This window comes from Megascapheus bottae, chromosome 12 (assembly GCF_031878675.1).
Source record: "Megascapheus bottae isolate mThoBot1 chromosome 12, mThoBot2.hap1, whole genome shotgun sequence".
Lineage (NCBI taxonomy): Eukaryota > Metazoa > Chordata > Mammalia > Rodentia > Geomyidae > Megascapheus > Megascapheus bottae.
The window spans coordinates 59374675-59396923 of record NC_143520.1 but is presented as its reverse complement, the minus strand read 5'-3'; the positions used below and the strand labels follow the sequence as shown (position 1 = coordinate 59396923).

General features: G+C 35.7%; 1 long non-coding RNA gene across 1 annotated transcript; it reads right to left on the bottom strand.

Moving 5' to 3' along the window:
- Nucleotides 1-393: 393 nt before the first annotated feature.
- Nucleotides 394-20688, bottom strand: LOC150056623 (uncharacterized). Its single transcript, XR_016537238.1, has 4 exons — nucleotides 20610-20688; nucleotides 19307-19402; nucleotides 15228-15295; nucleotides 394-467 (listed from the first exon to the last, which is right to left on the bottom strand). It is a non-coding gene; the product is annotated as an uncharacterized LOC150056623 (long non-coding RNA).
- Between the last annotated feature and the right edge of the window lie 1561 nt (nucleotides 20689-22249).

Sequence of the window (22249 nt, the reverse complement as noted above, 5' to 3'; positions counted from 1 at the left end):
AGAAATTAAACTCGCTCAGTGCACTTTACTCATAGAAGTCTGGATGCCTCTGAGCATGTGTCCTCTTTATATGAAGTGATCTCAACTAACTAATTAAAAGGGCAACTTTCAGACCAAGAGTTTGGCCTAGTGGTAGAGTGCTTGCCTTGCATTCATGAAGATCGATTCCTCTGTACCACATATATAAAAAAAAGCTGGAAGTGGTGCTGTGGCTCAAGTGATAGACCTCTAGCCTTGAGAAAAAAGTCCAAGGACAGTGCTCAGGCCCTGAGTTCAAGCCCCACAACTGGCAAAATAGGGGGTAACTTTCACAGAAAATGACAGCCTTGACAGCCTCACTTCCATTCAAAATAACCAGCTTATGATGATGATGATGATGATGATGATGATGATGATGATGATGATGATGTTTTTCCCCATACTGTGGATCAATAGTGAGCCAAAAGCTAAAGTGACAACAAAGCTCTCTGAAAGCAAAGCATAAAGAAGAAAGATTAAAATTAGCATTTCTTTAAAAGGAAGATTAATTTTCAGTTCTCATACTATGGGAAAAAGCTTTGGAATGTGCTTAAAAGGAAAACAGCATATTTTTTCCATGAAGTCCTTATTTGGGACTTTAAGAATCATTCCAAAATTTACATAAAAGATATAAAACTGATTTTCCTTAGAGAATTTGAAGGGAAAAGAATAAAGTACAGTGCAAATACTAAGAAAATTTCATGATATGATGTATTTTTATTCAACAATTTATAAAATGCAGTATTAAAGTATCTGAAAAAGTTAATGTGAATCCAGATTTGATGCTGGGCTGACCTCTGTCATTTTCACTAATGACAACTTCTAGTTACGACTGTGATCATTGAATATATTCAATGGTTTCTACCAGTCAAGGTTCTCAAGATAAGAAATAGAGCAGTAATAGGAGAAAAAGGGTGAAGCTCTCATAGATTTTATGTCTTGTGGGAAAAGAAGAGTGATAGTATGAAATATAGTACAAAATGTAGATGGTCACTTGGTATGAACAGAACAGTCTGTTTGTAAGAGACTGCAGCTAGTACACATGAAGTTGAGAGGGTGTGGTGCTTCAGGTGAAGAAGGCAGCAGCCATGGGAAGATTTATGTGCAAACATGTACCGTGCAGAGATTCTAGGTATGCTAGAAATACTTATTAGAAGACTTGGCATGAAAAGTGATAATGGAATTAGAAGTGATTAGAGAGGTACATGGGGATGCTACCACACACTAAGGGAACTCCATTGGAAGGTACCAGGTTCAACACATTTGTCTCACTCACCACAGAACAATTTTTTTCTTACTATGTGTCAGCATCTGGGCTTAAAATCAAGGTCAATGCTCTAGCTTTGCCTTTTGCTCAAAGCTAGCACTCTACTACTTGTAGAGTGGCTTGCCCTTCCCTTCCTTCCTTCCTTCCTTCCTTCCTTCCTTCCTTCCGTCCTTTCTTCCTTCCTTTTGTCAATTGGAATGAGTCTTGCAAATTTATCTACCTGAGCTGGCTTTGAACCTCAATTCCCAGATCTCAGCCTTCTGAGTAGCTGGCATTATAGGTGAATCACCTGTGCCTAGAAACCACTATCAATTTTCACAGTGTAACTACCAACAACCCCCACAGATGACCTCAAGCTATAAGGGTTTCTAAGTGAGTTCACAAAATTCCTAGAATATTAATAGCATGGTGAGAAGCAATGCAGCTATAAGAGGATACTTGATTGCGTTTGTTTGTGAAAAACCCAAATACTTTTCTTCATATTTCACATTCCTTCTCAGGTTCCCATTGAATGGAAAAAATAGGAAAATAGCCACCTTACCAGTAATGAGATAAAATGAGCATGAAAAATAATAGGTTTTTTTCTGCTCATGCAGAAGGGGAAAAATAGCAAGACATGAAATGTGGCAGCCTACCCAGAGCCTGTGTTGCCACAAGCAGAGACAAGCAGGAGGCAAACACAAGAGATTCACAATAAAAATAGAGTACATCAAGTTAAAATTGCCCAGTAGATGGTTAATCTTCTGGGTGACATTTAAAGTTCAGGAAAAGAGAAATCTCAAGTTTGACAAAGCCTACAAGGAAAGACTTGTTTGTTTGTTTGTTTGTTTTACTCTTGGCACTCAGATCTACATTTCAGACTCCTGTATGAATGTTTGAGTTCAAAACAAATAGGGCAAACCCCCATCTGTTGCTTTGTGTGGCTATAAGTCCCAAGGTTCTTCTATAAGGAGAGCAGATGTTAGCATGAAAATCATCTGATGGTATTTATATTCTACATACACAGAACATTGTGTCTGCGAATGACAGAGAGTAGGCTGCAAGAAAAGCCCTCTCTAAATGGTTTCCATCTAGCAGAGACTAGGATGAGAAGAATCCTGCAGCAAAAACAGAAGGGGATGTTTCTTCTGGCAGGAAGCAAAGCTCCTTTTGTGGAAAGCAGCTTGGTAAATTCTAGAAACTGACAGAGAACAGCGTGACTGGAACAAATGAGTGAGGGAGATGTTGGTACTTAATGAGGTAAGAGAGGTCCAGCCTTGTCAGGGCTTTGTTACCACATTTGGCACCTCTGTTCAAATGGGAAAAAAAATGGACCTCCTTAGAGCAGATAAATTAGGAAGGAACAACACCAGCAAAAAAAGAAAATTTAAAAAAAGAAGAAAAACATGCTCTCTACAAGCAGGAAAATTAGAACAAGGTGCTGCATCTTTTCTGTTGCTGTGACCCTAAGCCATATGACAGCGTGGGGCTCAGCAAGCCATTGTAAGACATCTGATGTCAAGCCAGCCAGATGTCAAGCAATGGGTTGTCTCCAGATGCAAAAGAGAGTGAGGAGAGTGTGCAAAAGACTGGAACACCATAGCATGCTTCCTGTGAACACCTGGCTGCTTCAGTTTCACCAAACACTTCCACTGGCTGCCTATGGACCTTTTACTTTTAATTTCTTGGTGGGCCATAAGACTTTGTCCCTGAGTTCTTCAGCTCAAGGCTACAGCCCTATCCATTGAACCACAGTGCCATTTCCAGGTTTCTGGTGGTTAATTGGAGATAAGAGTCTCTCAGACTTTAGTGCCTGGACTGGCTTTGAACCATGATCCTCAGATCCCAGCCTCCTGAGTAGTTAGGATTACAGGCATGAGCCGCTGTGGGCCCGGCTTGGATATGGACCTTCTATGGTCATCCATTATGTACTTTACAAAACAAGGAAACTAATTAGACTAACTTTACAGAACTACAGCCATAACAAATTAGTAATATATATGAACTACTTAGAACAGGGTTGACCTAAAGGACATGCTTTAGAAATGTTTGCTAAGGTTCGTGTCTGAATTACATCTTTAAAAGGCCATTTGGTGGCTGCTCTTGGGGAAACACTTTAAGGATCAAAGAACAGAAGTGGCAAAGGTTAAGAAAAAATGTATGTGTCGATTTATGTTTCATGCGAGGTTTAAGTATAGAAGCAGACATTTATACATTCTGCCTCATCCTTGACTAATTTTAATACATTTTTACTACCTAAAGGTAGTTGTGCAAAAGAGTTTCAATAATTATTTTCCATGACTATTTATACATACACACACACATATACATATAAATAACTGAAAAAATCTTGTGGAATCTAGATATTGTAATACTAATTTTAAAGATGAGTTGGTTACTAGTGGCTCATTACCTATAATCCTAGCTACTCAGGATTCCAAGATTTGAAGATAGTAATTTGAAGGCAGATCACTGCAGGAAATCTTGTGACTCTTTTTTTTTCCCAATTAAAAAGCCAAAAGTAGGAAACAGGAGTGGTAGAGTGCTTGTCTAGCATGCATGGAGCCCTGGATTTGATTCTCAGGTTTCACATACACACAAAAGCCTGGAAATGGTGCTGTGGCTCAAGGGGTAAAGCATTACTCCTGAGCAAAAAGTACTCAAGGATAGAATCCAGTCTCTGAGTTCAAGCCCAAGAGAACTGTACATGTGTTTATGCATGCATGCATATGCACAAACATACACAGATGAATAATTTTTATTGCTATTAACCAGTTACTTAATAAAATCCTAAATCTTTAAGCAACTCTTAAATAGTTTCACTTAAAGATGCATATAAAATCAATATACTTAAGTTGTTTGTGTGTGTATGGGCATGTGTGTCTGTGTGTATGTGTACATGTGTGTGCGCTTATATGCATGTGTGTGCATGCATGCATACATGCCCAGTATTGGGCTTGAACTCAGTGCCTCACACTTTGATTTGCTTTTTCATTCAAGGTTGGTGTTCTACCACTTGTGCCATGTCTCCAGTTGCAGCATTTTGCTAGCCCATTGGAGGTAAAAGTTTCACAGATTTGTCTGCCTAGGTTGACTCTGAACCACAGTCCTCAGATCTCAGCCTCCTGGGGAACTGGGACTGTAAGTATGAATCACTAACTTAAAGCTTTAATATGTTTTTACTTGTGAATTACTCTCCTGCAAACCTACCTCTCTCTCTCAGTGTTTTGGCTTTACTTGAATCTATATATCATCATTTACTATCTATTTCTTCTAACTTTGGTAAGGAAAACAAAATTGACTTCTGTGTTATTTAGAAAAAAAACTGGTTTCTGTAATCAAACTCATGTAGATAACGTCTTACATGTTTAATGAAGTACATTTATCACTATATAAATTAAAAAATAAATGTAACATCTATATATCAATAACAGCAACAGTTCTCCAGGTTCTACACTCATCTAAACAAAATAAGACATACATCATATTCCACTGACAAAAAGATAAAAGACAAAACTCCAGAAAAATGACAAGTTCCATTACTGTTGTTGTACCTGGCACCAGTTTTTATTTTTATTTTTTTAAACTTCTTTTTTTAATATTTTTTATTATAATTAATAAAAGGGTTGCATGATATTTGCCAGATAGAAGGTACATTAATTCACATACATTGATACCCTCTCACATGTCTTGGTCCCCATTACCCTCCCCCCCATCCCCCCATCTTGGTTTTCCCCCTTACCTATCCAATTTCAAATAACCAAATAGAAATATATCCTATATATCAGATAACAAAGTGAGATACTGTAACAATATGAGATAACCAAGGGACAGCAAAAAAGATGAGAGATAACATAGTACATTAAGGACAACAGTCACTCATTATATGGCTTTTGTTTCAATATCCTAGAGGTCCTTTCAATTAGCTTCATACTATATGGCCTTATGTATCAAGGTTTTGCTCTATTGCAAGTCTCTGCTAGTAGAGCCCAAGGTTTCTACTGATTATGACAAATGAGGGAAACCATTGAGCCTAAGTTCCTTTGAGTCTGACTTACTTCACTTAATATGATTTTTTCTAAGTCTTTCCATTTCTTAACAAATGGGTCGATGTCATTCTTTCTGACAGCAGCATAGAATTCCATTGTGTACAAATACCACATCTTGTTGATCCATTCATCAACTGAGGGACATCTAGGTTGGTTCCATATCTTTGCTATGGTGAATAGTGCTGCAATGAACATTGTTGTGCTAGTGGGTTTAGTATGCCCTAGTTTCTGGATGGTTGGGTAAATGCCAAGTAGTGGAATTGCTGAGTCATAGTTTTTAAAATTAGCTTTGCAATCATCATCTGGGAAGAACATATTCTTGAGTAATATCCTTAAAAACAGTTCTGACACAGCACAATCACTGTGTATCTGAAAGCAGGCACAAGGCACAGTATTATATTCACAGAGCTTTGTTACAATACTGTCCCATGTGGGCAAGTGGCTGTTTCAATGTTCATTTGTCTGGACTGTTCTTACATCTCACTAATAGTATTCAAGATTTTTCTGTCCTCCATATTATTTCTCTTATGTTAGTATTTTCTGAAACCTCTTTTTATCAATTCCAGTTTAATTTTCCTGTGCCATAGAAGGCATGCATCTATCAGTACTTACACACATTCACACATATGCAAATAAGACAGATTCAGAATCTGGGACAAGATTCATCTAATTCTTATGATATAATTTCTTTTTTTTGTATTTTGTCAGACATGGGACTTGAACTCTGGGCCTGGGTGTTGTCCCTGAGCTCTTCAGCTAAAGGCTACCCCTTGAGCCAGAGAGCCACTTCCTGGTGATTAATTGGAGAAAAGAGTCTCATGGACTTCAGTGCCCAGACTGACTTTAAACTGTGATCCTCAGATCTCAGCCTCTTGAGTATCTAGGATTATAAGAGTGAGCCACCTTGCCGAGCTATGATGTCTTATTTACTAGTATTCTCAAGAAAAATCTTACCATGATGTCATTTACTAAGATGTCAAATAGGCATAGTAGATTTTCTGTAGCCTCTAAATTTAGAATTGAACTTCAATGGATAAAAAATTTGAAGCTCATATTTTCTTTTTTGATTCTACTTGTATTTTGGCATAATATATTGCTTGTGAAAAGTCTGATGACAATGTAATTTCTTTCCTTTGTAAGTGACTTTGTTATTTGCTCAGAGTGCAGAAGATTTTATTTTTAAATCCATATTTTTAAACTTTTTAGTTTTATAAAATCACATGTTAGGAATTCCTTCGCTGGTGGGACTTCCAGTGCTATGCTATGTCTCATTTTAATGCATGGTTTATGGGTTTGTTTGAAGAAAATTTTCATGACTATAATATTTAGCTTTTGTTCAGTTCATGGTCCTATTTTCCTTTTAGGGAGACAATTGTATTATGTATAATAAATCTTCATCACCTTTAAACAATGTTATAGATTTTGTTTTGCTTTGTTTTGTTTGCCATGGGACCTAAATTCTGAGACTGGGCACTGTCCTTGAGCTCTTCAGCTCATGCCTACCACCCTACCCCTTGAGCCACAGTGCCACTTTCTGTTTTCAAGTGGTTAATTAGAGATAAGAGTCTCATGGTCTTTAGTGCCTGGACTGGCTTTGAACCAAGATCCTGAGATCTCAGCCTCCTGAGTATCTAGGATTACAGGCATGAGCCATTGCACCTAGCAAAATATTTCTTCTATATAAATAGACACATGAAGAAATGCAAATCAAAATAACTCTAAGATTCCACCTCACTCCAGTTAGAATGGCCAGGATCAAGAGAACTAACAACAACAGATGCTGGAGGGGATGTGGCCAGGAGGGATCACTACTACACTGTTGGTGGGAGTGCAAACTCGTTCAACCACTATGGAAAGCAGTGTGGCAGTGCCTCAAAAGGCTAAACATAGAACTCCCCTATGACCCAGCAATTCCACTACTTGGCATTTACCCAATTGTCCAGAAACAAGGACAGACTAAATCCACTAGCACAACGATGTTCATTGCAGCACTATTCACCATAGCAAAGATATGGAACCAACCTAGATGTCCCTCAGTTGATGAGTGGATCAACATGTTGTGGTATTTGTACACAATGGAATTCTATGCTGCTGTCAGAATGAACGACATCGCCCCATTTGTAAGGAAATGGAAAGACTTAGAAAAATCATATTATGTGAAGTAAGACAGACTCAAAGGAACATAGGCTCAATAGTTTCCCTCATTTGTCATAATCAGTAGAAACCTTGGGCTCTCCTAGCAGAGATCTACAATAGAACAAAATCTATAGACATTAGGCCAAATAGTATGACACTAAATGTAAGGACCACCCGGATAAGGAAACAAAAGCCATATAATGAGTGACTATTGTCCTTAATGCACTATGTTATCGCTCATCTCTTTTGCCATCCCTTGGTTTTCTCATATTGTTACAATTATTTCACCTTCTTATCTGATATATTTTATGTGTGCTTAATTGGTTATTTGAAATTGGATAGGGAAGGGGGGAAATCAAGATAAGAGGGGGGAGGGTGGTAGGGAAATGGGGACCTTGTCATGAGAAAGGGTATCAATGTTGTGAAGTTATGTACCTTCTATCTGGTGAATATAATGTAACCCTTCTATTAATCACAATAAAATTATTAAAAAAACATTTTTAACATTTTCTTCTTATTTATTTGTCCTGCTTTATTTCTTGCTATGCTCACATTTCTCCATTGTTAGTCTTCTAATAGAATAAGATAACTCTTTCAAGTTGTTCTTTCTTTTATTTCAAATTTCCTTCCGATTTCTGAAATTTTCTCTCCACCCATATAATAGATAACTTGTTCTATTTATTATTAGAAACAGTTGGTTTATATTTTCCATTACTCATCCAGTTTGGCTTTAGATATTAGATCATACGGTCTGCTACCTGTTATTTGTTTGTTTTTGGCAGAAGGCTCTAAACTGTGTATTGTATGTACAAGTATGTTTCTCTCTCTCTTTCTCTCTCTCTCTTTTTTCTCCTTCTAGTTAATATGCTCCTTTCCCCTGCCTCATGATCTCAAAGTTACATGGTCTCTTCTAATGAAAATTGAATATATGGAATTTCTTTCTATCCTTTTCTCATTTTTATGCTAATGTGTTACATTTCTTACCCTTAAAAAGTATATAGGCCACATTATCTTTTCTAGTTGCAAAGATAACTAAAAGTTTTAGTTTAACTATACTTGTACTTTCATCCATCTAAGTCCATTGACTTTAAAATAAGTGAAACCCAGATTTAAGGAGAGACAAACTATTCTAAAAACCTCAAGAAACAGATGGTATATGGTATCAATCACTTGCCTAAGGAGAATCACACATTAGTTTTCTTCATCTGGTAAAATAAATAAAAGCGAAATCGCTATTAGCATTGACGTTTCTCAGTCCTGACAGTAACAGTTGAGCAATGTGAGTATGTGGCAATGAGAAGAGGAAATGCTGCACTACAGAACTCTCTTCAAGAGGAGGTGCCATGTCCAAAGCACCAAAGGACAGACAGTGATTCTTAGAGGCAGAATAGGTCTACTTAACCATGGACTGAACATGTATTCTATTCTTTTGTTCAGATACCTTTTGGTTTAAGAATCCAAAAGAATATTAGACATCATTTTGTACACTTCAATCTCTTTTCATTATTGTAGACTAATTATTTACATTTAATTTGTTACAAATCCAATGATTAATTTTAGAAAATCCTAATGCTTTTAGCTTCACTGTAACAAATAATATTTGGTAACAACTTAAAACTCTCAAAATGTGGATGTGATTGAATTTCACAATTCTTTGGTAACCTCGTAAATTGAAATAACATATTGTCTATGAAAATTTTCCAAACCTTACATTCACTAAAGTATCTTTGGCTTTGATTCCTTTTGCACTACTAATGTGAAAAGTACACTGGCAATCACTTAGAATTCAATTTTGTAAGGACAGATATTTTCAGAGAGAAGCCCAAATGCTAAAATATAGATAGGATTCTATCTGTACAAACACACATTGGTGCCTAGAAGAGTTTGGGCAACTATATAGAATACTGGAAAATTATGATTTATTACCAATTAGTAAGCAATATGTACTGTCCCAAATAATTATTACCTTCCTATATTTCTCTTTAGGGTAAAATATGAAATAGGTGGGCTTTCTCTTAACTGTGGATATAAGTAGAAAACGAAAATTTTAAAAATTAGCTAAAAGGTCGGGAGTTTAGCCTAGTGGTAGAGTGCTTGCCTAGCATGCATAAATCCCTGGGTTCCATTCCTCAGTACCACATGCATAAAAAAGCCAGAAATGGTGCTATGGCACAGTGGTAGAGTTTAGCCTTGAGAAAGCCCAAGGACAGTGCTCAAACCCTGAGTTCAAAACCCAGACTGGCAAAAAATAATTTACCTGAGAATAAATTAGAAGATGTGTATTTGTGAATATTATTATTTAACAGTAATTTATTTTTGTGGGTCATGGGGCTTGAACTTGGCCTGGGCATTTTCCCTGAGCTCTTCAGCTCAAGGCTACCACCGGACCCTTGAACTAAGCCCCATTCCCTGTTTTCTAGAAGTTAATTGGAGATAAGAATCTCAGGTCCTTTTGTGACCAGTCTGGCTTTCAACCTTGATCCTCAGATCTCAGCCTCCTCAGTAGCTTGGATTTCAGGTGTGAGCCACTAAGCCTGGCCAACAGTAAATTTTATCAATAGTGTAAAATCTTGTTTGTACTTATGTGCATGTTGTTCTGAAGAGAGCACAGTTGGTAATGCATAGAGTTCAATACTATATTGTAGATATTTGATTCAGTTTTTGAATTTGATTCACTTTTCCTTAGTTCACCCTCCCAACTCATGCAAAGGAATTAACTGCTTTTCAGTAAATCTCACATTTTCTCCCTATTACTTAAATTAAGTGCCCGCAATTTTTATCCTACTCTGGGGGCACTATCTACTTTTCAGTAGGCAGATATCTATATTAAGGGCTCTAAACAGATCACACAATGATTTAAACATAGCTAATGACACAGTACTGACTGAGAGCCCTTCTATGTCACAGAGCCAAGGGATGTAATCACAGTTGTATAAAATATTTGTTTCTTCCACTTCTTTTTTTGCCAGTTTTGGGGCTTGAACTCAGGCCCTGAGCACTATCCTTAAGCTTTCTCAAGGCTAGAGTTCTAACACTTGAGTCACAGCACAACTTCTGGCTTTTTCTGGGTATGTGGTACCTAGGAATCGAACCCAGGGATTTATGCATGCTAGGCAAGCAGTCTACCACAAGTCCACACTCACAGCCCCTGTATTATCATTTTTATTTCCCATACTTGGTAAAAAATGCAGAAAAATTTTCAAACAAAGCAGATTTACTGTGTTTAATATTAATCTGAACAAGTTACAAACTTCTAAATAAGTTGGTTTGCATGGTAATAATATGATCTATCACATATAGTTCCATCAATCCTTTTAGGACAGTGTTTATCTTTTCCAAGCAACACTAAGTTCTAGTTATAGAATAATTCATTTTATTTCATCTTCATCCTTATTTCTTCATTGTTCTAATCACATTCTCGATCACATTTTTTTCTTGATCTATTTGTAGACAGAGATTATTTTCCCTAAAGACAAATCTAAACATAACCAACTTCAAAGCAGAATTAATCTGTCTAAATAATCTCTTAAAGACAATCACTTTATAGCTATTAGCTGCCAGTAGTCACCATATTTTCCTATCCGTCTGACTAAGTCAGAAGCCCATCTATCAAACTGCCTTATTCTAATATTTCTGCATCCCTAGCACTTACTGCAGTTCCTGGCACATGTATTATACTCTCTTCTGTTTGTTATCTTTTCTGTGCATCAACTTGAATAAAAATATTCTTTCATTAAATGCTTTCATTTGTAGGACATTTCCATTTGAATTACATTATATAAGTCAACAAAGTATGCTGCTTCTCCTGCCTAGCTTGTAATTTTGTATTTTAATAAAGAGCCATACATTCCTCAGGAATCAGAAAATTAGATTTAAGCCATGTATTTTCCTCCACAGTTCACCACATAAACTTTTACCAAATCAGTTTGTATTAGTACCAAAAAATGTCTACTTTATTGCTACCTATATCACTCAATTTGTATCATGGAATACTATTATAGTCTATGAAAAAAATCCCTTTCCAATTCTTATCTATACAACACTACCTTCTTCCAACAATGGGAGGCTATAAAAGTGTAAATATATCATGTCATGCCACTTGTAATGAGAAAGTATGGATTGTCATGCTTTTTCTGATGCTATAAGTAGAAATTAAATGCCATTCCTTAGAAATATGCTGTTTGGCAAATATATAATAGTAGACTTGTAAGTGTGTTTACATTAGTTCCTGAAACTCAAGACTTGTTTTATTTTACTTCTTTATCTGTTTGTTGGCTGCTCATATATTATGTTTTTATACTATGTAAAGTTCCAAAGGCAGAAAACTTTATCCAGTACATAGTATGTGCTCTCCATTGTATGTTTTAGAAGAATGAAGAAGAGAAGGGGTTACTTCTTTCCCCAAGATTGTTTTGATGCCTAGAATTGGAATTTGAATAAGACTTTAAATTTTAATGGTTAAAGTTCTCATTCTTACAATTTGTGTAGTTAAGAATTAGTTACATAAATTTTAAAATTATTGGTCCTTCCTTATTAAATTTGGGATATTAGTACTATTCCAGTGCTGTTATTATGAAAATAATTTTTGTGCCAGTCCTGGGGCTTGAACTCAGGAACTGAGCACTGTTCCTGTTGTTTTCTGCTTATTAGTAGCACTCTATCATTTGAGTACCAGTTCTACTTCCAGCTTTTTTTTTGGGGGGTGGGGTGGCTAATTGGCTTCAAACAACATTCATCTAAGATCTCAGCCTCTTGAGCAGCCAGGATTGCAGGCATGAGCCACTGTGCCTAGGTAAAAGAAATTATTTTTGTGCTGGCACACAGCAAGTACTCAAGAATACATTAGCCATTTCAACTATTGTTGGTATTGCAATTTTACAAGTAGCCTAATTGGAGTTTATAGATATTGTCCAAATCTATGACATAACCAGGAATATTTCCATTTCAGAGGGAGAAGGATATAAAAAGTATATTTACTAAGAAGTAGTCTAAGAATGAGGTAGATATGGAAGTTCATAAACATCTCTCTCTCTCTAAGATCCTGGGTAGAGAAAGACTACACCAAGAACAGATTTGAAAGAATTGTTTGGTGATTGAACTTTTGTATTTCTAAGTCTCTCCAGGGCATTGTTAGAGAGGAAACATTATTCTATTATGTATTATGTATGTATGTATGTATGTGTGGACCAAAGTCGATAATGCCGGAGAAAAATATAAAGCAAGTAAAAAATAAAACAGCCAACTTGCAGTACTGTACAGAAATTTGAACATTCTAGGTATGTCCCGACTTGTACTTTTTACTCTAGCCAGCTCATGAGAAGTCCATTAGGATATTCTTCCCACTGCATGGCAGCTGGGGGTTTAACCAGAAATCTGCTCCAACCTTAAATGATTCTTGAATAAAACCTAACGTACAGATCCCGTATGAATTAATCCAAAGAAAATTTCAGCATATTTTACTTCTCAACCTTGTTCAAATTAGATAAACTTTAGTCTCCAGATGCTTCATATAATATGAAAGTTAAATAGATTGCTTTTGCAGACACCATTACTAATTTTCAGAGCAAACTTCCTGAAGCACAGAGCATATTAGAAAAGAGAGAAAAAGTCATTACATAAGGTTGATTATTGGAACAGTTCAGACATTGAAAATCAATCTTTTCTTCCCAGAATGGAAAGAAAAGAGAGATTTAAAAAAAATACTCTGAACTATTTTTTCTCAAAACAAACACTTATTTTCAATTGAATTAAAAATATAGTTACAGGGATGAAGAATAATATATAACTTTCTGTCCAAAATGCATGTTTTTACCATTACATGTCGTGTCATAAATATTAAGCCATTGTAACTGAAATTAAGCTGTAAATACTTTGCCAAATGCATGTTTTCCAGTCATGCAAATGCTGTCTCTTTAAAGCCTGTATTTATAACTTAACTCTGAAACATTTGTTCAAAAGGATTCTTTTATTCCTTTTTTTAGACTTTCTATTTGTATAACTAGTCTTTGCAAGATTATTACTGGGATATACATAAGCATGGTTTTCATTTCACCAACCATGGTCAATTATTCTTGAGATTCTGTGAGTTGATATTTACCTAGAGTATAAATGGGAAAATGCCACAGGAAAGTTTAGTCTCAAACACTGCTTAAATTTTCCATAGTTCTTTCATGCTCAGCTATTTGAATCTATCATACAATGAGGACAAAAAAGCAATCTACTATGTGAACTTCAAAGCCATGGTAAAAAGAAATACAAAATTCCTACTTGATATGAACTGAATATCCGAATATAAAACTACCTCAATCTTTTCAAATTATAACATTAATATCTATCAAAGACAGTCATAATTGCATCAGATATTCAGTCAAAGCTATGCAGTTAGATAATATCCTCATCATGTGGCTTAGAAATATTTTCCCTGATGTAGGTTCACAATCAAATTATAGATATTATAGCTGGCACTGTCAGAATAACTCAGACATGGATATATCTATTATTTCTTTGTTCATACACAAAGGACTATTTTAAGGCATCCTATTAACCATGGCACATAAACAACTGGTAACGATCAGAATATAATTAGAAAATACTGAACTGTATGTGTAAGCTTGCAGGTGTATTCCAATGCATCCAACCATGAATTATGTTAAGCAACACAGAATAATGTTTGAATTTGCAATCATGCACATCATCTTGTAGCATGTCATTAAAATTGATGATTTATTTTACATATGTGGAAGGTTCATAATTTTCTTTCAATGGTCTAAAATGCACACTAGTGACTTGAATTAATTTAGGGTTCTCCAATCACATCAACAAGTAACAAAGGTGTATTTTATGTACCCAGGGTATCTTCCTAACCAATAAATATCTTTCACTATTGTATAAAATTAAACATCATCAGTGATGCTGTACTTTGGAATGCAAATATGACTGACAATTCTCTTTGGCAATCACAATGTAGAAAGAGCTTGATCAAAGTCATGTGATCTATGAACACTGAACTCAGGTTTTCTAGCTTCACATCTGCATATTAGTGTTATGAACTCAGACATAGCACTGAGTTTCTCAATTTATGCCTCAATTACCTGTGATTGAAAGGAGGACAACTTGCCTCATGGAACATTTTCAGAAATAAATGTGACAAATATTGCTTGCCTTCAGCACATATTCAATAAGTATTAGTGTCCTTTTTGTTTTACATTTCAATGTTGTTTAATCATCTTTACGTAGTAGTATAAAAGAGTTTCAATTCAAAGTAACTATATGTGAGTATAATACTTTCCATCATTTTCTTCTTTATCTCCCAATTTCCATCCATCCTTCTCAACTTAGCTTTATGTGTGTGTGTGTGTGTGTGTGTGTGTGTGTGTGTGTGTCTGTGAGTGTGTATGTGTGTGTGTGTGTATACATGTATCTACATGGAGATGTGTTGTACTGGGCGTTTATGCCCAGTGTTTTTCAAGACTAGTGCTTTAACACTTGAGCGACAGCTCTACTTCCAGCCTTGTGCTAGTTAATTAGAAGTAGGAGTCTCAAGAACTTTCCTGCCAGGCAAGTTTTGAACCCTGATCCTTAGATCTCAGCTTCTATAGTAGCTAGGATTACTGGCATGAACCAGTTGCCCAGCTTTAAAAAGAAAATTTAGTATAAAGCAAGGATACCATTGTTTGCCAAATAAGAATTCAAGTTTACCTCCTTTAAAAGACACTAGGCGCCAGTCCAAGCTTCTCTTTGAATTTAGTGTAGTTCTAATCAACATTCCAGGCACTTACCAAACAAGCAACTACAGTATTCTTCCTTCTCAATTACAATAGTCTAGGAGTTGCAATAAAGGCAGAATCTGAAAAGAAATGGAGCAGTAAAGATTTAAATTGGCTTAATAAACTCATCCTTACCAGTTGAAAATGTGTTGAAATCATCTACAGAATTATTTTGGGGTACATGGAAGCCATAGTTAGACATCAACAGCTTTTTTGTCATATTATGTCTTTACTATCACTATTGCTATTTTATCCATGCTTAACTACCCATGATAAGAGCAAGATGCTAAACATTTATTTCACATCAGTTTAGAAAGGTGAAGCTATCCTTTCTTAGCCAGCAAAACCTATGATATATAACGTTTCAATTGATCTCATTATTTTTCAGAAGATGAAGCATGCTACTTATCCGTGCATCCTGTGAAAGAAACTTCTGGTTATTATAGATTCTGCCTCATTGATTCAAATTCTCCTTGTTAGTATCAACACAAATTTATGCTTAACCCTACAAAGGCAAAACGGTTGCTAATTTCCTTCTATGGTGCCATTCTTAATAGCACTGTTAATGAAGATCAAGGTTAGGGCTCAGTTGGCTATACATGATATGAAAGCATTTACATAAAATGATTTAATTTAAAAAGCCACGGTCACCTTGCCCTAGGAAACATGCCCTGCTGTCCTCTTAAATGCACAGATAGGCCTGCCATGATGGAAATGGTCAAATGCAGTACTGAGCTTCCATTTGAGCCTCTCACTAGTTACTTCGTTTGATTTTTGGTTTTCATCATCAAGATTCATTCTCTGAAGAGAATGCTTTATTCATCTTTGCACCCCAGGCTAGGACAATATTTGTACTTCACAATTTGTGGAATTGCCTGAATTGGAAATAAAATGCTTCTTCTCAAGGGTACTAGAAATCTGCCTCACATTGGGGAGGACCACTCAGACTACATTGGTATTTTACAAACACACACGTTCACACACACATACACACACACATGGATACACACACATATTGTTTGAATATCTTCTCTCTTCTGTGTGTATTCATCTGCCTGCCAAAGGTCTGACATACAAAAGGAAATTCATTAATATTTTTGAAATGCAATTAATTAATAGATTAACACTTTCATTTATATGTCTTAGAATATAAAGTTTAAGCTCAAATTAGATACCTCCAGTAACCAGGTTTGGCATTACTTAGCTAGAAACCTTGGAACTACAAGAGTTTAGTACTATTTTATGGTATGCTTCTTTAATTTCTTATTAAATGTTGATGCAAAAATCCTAGCAGTATAATCCTAGCTATTCAGGAGGCTGACACTGAAGATTGTGGTTCAAAGCCAGCCCAGGCACTAAAGTCCATGAGACTCTTATCCCCAATTAACCACCAGAAAAACAGAAGAACCACTGGGGTACCAAGTACCCAGAAGTACCAAGGGGTAGGGTGGTACGTCAGCTCAAGGCTACTGCCCAGTCCCAGAGTTCAAGTCCCAGGACTGACAAAAGAAAAAAAATGTTTCATTTTTAAACTTCAGCTAAAATGAATACTATTCTTGATTTAGATAAACCTTTCTAGTTAAGCATTTACATATTAGTCATTTTTAAGTCTCTTCTATTAAAACATAAACATTCTAAGGTATCCTTTGCAGTCCAAGAGCCATTCAATAGTTTTGATTTTAAATCCAAATGGATTATCTTCTCACAGGCTTGCACTAAAACAAACAAAAATTTATAACAAATTTTAGAATTTATAGAGTCATGTTAAGAAAATAGAGAAAAAACATCTTTCTCTGGTCCATCAGACCATTTGTATAAATTTCTATCTGTTCAGGTATAAAGAATGGACAGATTCTCTCACTATAGTTCAGTTGGTCAGGAATAGCATACTCAGATTCATACTCAGATTTTTTTTACTGTAAGTCTCAAGTCTTTTATGATCACTTTTACATACTCCATCTGATAATAAAATCGAAATATTTCTGCTATATTTGGACACAGTATTCTTACATTGAAGTCATCACGTTTTAGGACAATGTGGGAGATAAGCTTTTTAAACTAAAGATCACAGTCTAAAACACCCAGAAATTAAAATGGCCACAAAAATGACTGAGGAATAAAAAAAAAGTTGCTAAAATGTTTTTCAAAATAATTTCATAAATATAGGAAAGCTAAAACTGTATATTTTCCATATTTGTTTCCTTTTATATGACATCTAGTTAGGAAAGGCACCATCACAGAAATAGATAGCTTCAACACAATTTTGAAATGTCAGCTTAACTATGTCAAGTTATAAGTAATAAGATTCCATTGCTTAAACAAGCATGTGAGAGTGTTCTGGAACCTACAAATTAAGTCTGTCTGATTCAAAATAAAATTTAGTCAAGAAACTAAGACAGCATGTTTCAAAAAATTCCTCATGTTTCTTGAAAAATCACTCTTCAGTTATGTGCAGAGAACTATGAAGGTCTTCTTGCTTAATTGTGTTAAATATCACCTAGCAGTGACTCTGTGAACCCCTTCTTTCGTGCTACCAAGACTGTGGTTTATAGTGAAAAGAAATTGCATAGCTGGATCAAATAATCCATAACCAACTTTTATTTTTCAAGGCATAGTTTACAGCTAGGCAAAGCTAAACACTGGTTGCTTAGTAACCAATACAACAAACCACAGGTTAATATTAGTTTATCTTTTCTTATGCCCAAATCATGTCTTCACAAGCATAGAAAGTATGTCTGTATATTACTTAATTTATACAACTATCATTTTCAAAAGTCTGAGGAGAAACTCGACATATATATATATATATATATATATATATATATATATATATATATAGGTCTGTTCTTGGCAACTATTGAATTTTCTCCACTGATTCTTTTGGAGCATTCAAATACCATCCACTGGGTTGCTTTCTTCAGTGTGAACATAAACTTACCTTCCTCAGGAGGTGACAAACACCCCTTAGGACTTGTGCCATTTCATGCTACCTGGACTACTGTTCCTGAGCACATTATGCAAATATACCTTCTGGTTTTGCTTTTGCTCCTGCTTTCTTCCCTTCTTTCATCATATTATCTTCTCCTCCTTTTTTCCCCTCCTATACTTCTCTACCAACACCTATTTCTGATTCCAAACATGAAAGTGTGCATAGATGGATTTGACCTGCGTTGTCTTAGTTTATAAACAGTTTCTTTATTAGCTTTGGTAAAGTGCCTACTGTCTCTTATTCACTGTTGGCTAATTATGTGGTAGTTTACTGGCTTTTATTGAATGCACTTAGTTAACCTTCTTTTAGCTTTATTAGGTAGTAAATTTTTTAATTTGGCACAACCTTTTACTTTCTTGGCCTGGTATCTTGAGCTAATAATTGCTTCTCCATAATCAATTGATTTATACATTTACTAATAAATGCTCCTTCATCCATCTAATTGTAGATCATTTTTATTTAAAAGCCAGTTTAAAGAACTGCTTCCTTGCTATACTTTAAATTTGAACACTTAGTAGGAAATGGTATTTTCTTCATCCAATCAGCATTATCGAGTACTGATCCTGGTGTTAGAATTGGGGTGATGGTGATGGAGGAAACAATATAGCTTATATACAATTTATCTGTAAGGAAAAATCAGTTGTAAATTCCCAATCTCAATTGCCTTTTTTGTACCATCCTCGGTATCTGAAGTGGTCTATGTTTGCAATAATACTTACCTGGTCAATGCCTACTTGACTGATATCCTTAGGACCTTACATGTCAAAACTATTTGCCATATGTACTGCATTTTCTAAATCAGTTTGTATTTCCTACTAATTAGGTATGCCAAATATACTAATTATGTTATACAGTCATTCATTTTAGCACATATCTCGGTCTTTTCACTACATGAAACTTCTCATGTGCAAAAACTATTTCTATATATTTAACATTTTCAGGCGTTGACTCATATAGAGGGACTTTGCCTTGGTAAACCTGAATTACACAACTCCAGTCTGGTAAAGGTCATGACTAAAACCTTCTATTACATTGTAGGAAGAAATGAAGTGCATTCACTGGGTTTCCCTACATTGTTTTTCTCTGGTAGTACCCAGCTTACCTTGGATAAATGGTGGTTCTATTTTTATTATCAGGCACTGACAATGACACCAGGAAGTTACAGAAGCATGGGAGTCCTGTTTTCAAGTAGGATGACCTGAGGAAGGTTAATTTGCCTGGTTAGTAATTTCCTTATTAATAATGCAACAAGTATAACACTTACAGAACATAGGTAGAAGACAGGACCCTTCACTCCTATAACATGAAATGGGGAAAGTTTACGTTTAAGTGAGATACAAAAATTTTCAGGAAAGGCATATTGGGAGAAAATTGCCTGACATAGGCAGTATTTATCAGATAAGATTAAAGAGTGAATGAGTAGGGACAGTTGAACAAAAATTCAAGTTCAGTTACTATAAATAATTTCTATGCTCACAAATGATGGGTCATGGGTATAAACTGTATACCTCCTGTGGACAGAGGGAGCTAATTACTTTCCTCAAGAGGATACCACAACCCTGAAACACTGACACTACTATATGAGAGACAGAAAGAGTGGTTATATCAGTTTCTATTTCTAGTACTTTCTGAGACAGACATTGCTGGGTGTGTTGACTTCAAAGTAACTGGATAGTATATCTCAGCTGACTGGGTAAAAGAGAAAACAGGTGAAGATATAGAGGCTGATCGTATTTCCTTCATGAGGTTTACTGGAAAAGAAAAAATAAACACTACAAACAGATGACAAATAGTTCTAATATAAAATTGCAGTTGATGTGACTGTTAAGAGAAGTTATGAGAAGTCACTAATAATCTTGAAGGAAATCACTAGCTTCTTCTAGATGAACTAAAAAGCCAAAGACCCTAGCAGGAATTGAAGTTGATCATGGAAATTTCAAATCATCGTTCTCATTTGTGGACATCAGAAGTCCAAGTTTAAAGACTAGTATCAGAGTGAAGCTAGACTAATACTTAAGAAAGAATTCACAATTGCAATTCAGATTATGTCCTAAAATAACTGGTACTTTTTTATCTGTGAGTCAAGATTGTCTCCATAAAATGACTGTATGAAAAATTAAGTTATACAGTGGGCTTTTCTATCCATCCATAATGAGGTGCTGCAAATGGTGAGAAAGCAGCTCTATATAGTCCAGGAGATCACTAGGAATTAAGCCAGTCTCAGCTAATTGCTCTGTCCAAGATCTAATTAGGGACACAGAGCAGTGCAATTAACTTTCTGTATCCACTAAAATAATAAGGGGCAAGGGCAGTCATTATCATAAAAACATAAACATGTACCACACTGCAAAGAAACAGGAAGCAACTGATTTTTCAGTTGACTACAAACATACCTGACTACTTACATTGTTCCTAGTAGTCACATTGTGTGTGTTCCACAGCACATTTTTGACCACTGATTTGTTGAAGGTCACAGGAAAGATTAAAATGTCTCCTACAATGGGAGATCTCAGTTCAGAAGCACTGCTTTGCATGTATGATCATTCGACCACAAAACAATTACTCAAGTGGGATACATGTCTGAATTCCTGTTTTAAAGACATTCTCATCACTGAACATGAAAATCTGAAACAAAGATGCAGGAATATATAATTACTAAATGCAAATTTGTAAATTCCCAAGGTTCAGATATAGCCAGTGTAACTGTAGCCTGACAGCAGACCTCTGTTGACATTACTGATCCAGTACCTTAAATATGGAATGTAAAACTGTTGCAGGGTTATTGAAATAATGTTCATTTTGTTTCCCATTATATATGCATCCAAATCAGCCTAACCTAACCTAAATAAAGCATTATAAGGAGTCCAAATTAAATAATGGAAATAAAACCTCCTGTCAAATTTTCAAAGATCTGGATTGAAAACTTAAGCTATTTGTAATACACACAATAACATGCACTTGGAAAGCAGAGATATCTTAAATGTGTTTTGCTGGGACTACCTAGAGAGTTTTATGATAGCCATAGCTATACAGTGAGATTCAGTGTCAAAAAATAGGTGAGCAAGCCAACAAAAGCCCTTAAGATATTGATGTATAGATAGGCATAGCACTGGAGTGATTGTAGGAAACTATCCACTCACTTCCATTTCTTTCTGGTTGAATAAAATTTGATTGTATGGTTATAGTATACAGAATGTGCTTAGCAATTTGTACTAAATCTACCAATGGCAGCCATTCCTCTCTCTTACTAGTGGTTCAGGTTAATCTAACAACCTACCATTGTAGAAGGCGAGGCAGATGGTAGAAAATTAACAGGGGCCCAACAGAGCTCTCTCCAATGAAGCAGAGTTTTAGGGTCCCAACAAATTATCTACATCTAAAGAATTACACCAAGGAAGCTATAATTATACAAAGACTTATACTAAAGAAAAAATTACAAGCAGCATAAGAAGGCAGATTTAAGCAACTCCTGAAGGTAGTAGAGGCCGGGACTGTGGGAGCCATGACAAGGACAGCAGAGACAGCATGCACCTGGGCTTTCTACTCTCCTCCAAAGCAGACATAAAGACCAGAAACTAGAATCTGCAGCCTAGCCAGCCGCAGATGGATACAGAGACAGCTCCTCCCATCTCAGAAAGTCTGAAGAACCAAGGGACAGATATCCTCTCTCCCTCCAGAGAACAGCACCTGGAAGGAAAACCTCCCCTACCTGAGATCACCATCTTTGATAGTGTCACATAGCCAGCCAAAGCATCTGGCTGGTAAGACAAGCCTGAGAAGAGGTGACATTTCTAGAAGATTTTTCTTTATTAACTGGGTATAATCTTACTTCAGGCTATATTTATGATTACTTAATTTTCTTTTTCTTTATTTGCACTCCTAATATCAAATAGACTTCAAATTAAAAAAAATTAAAGTTCTCGAGAAGAGACAAAGGGCATTATATTCTAACATAAAGACCTCTCCTACAGGAGGATAAAACAATTCTAAATATCTGTACACCCAATCTGGATCACCCAAGTTCATCAAACAAATACTACCCTAA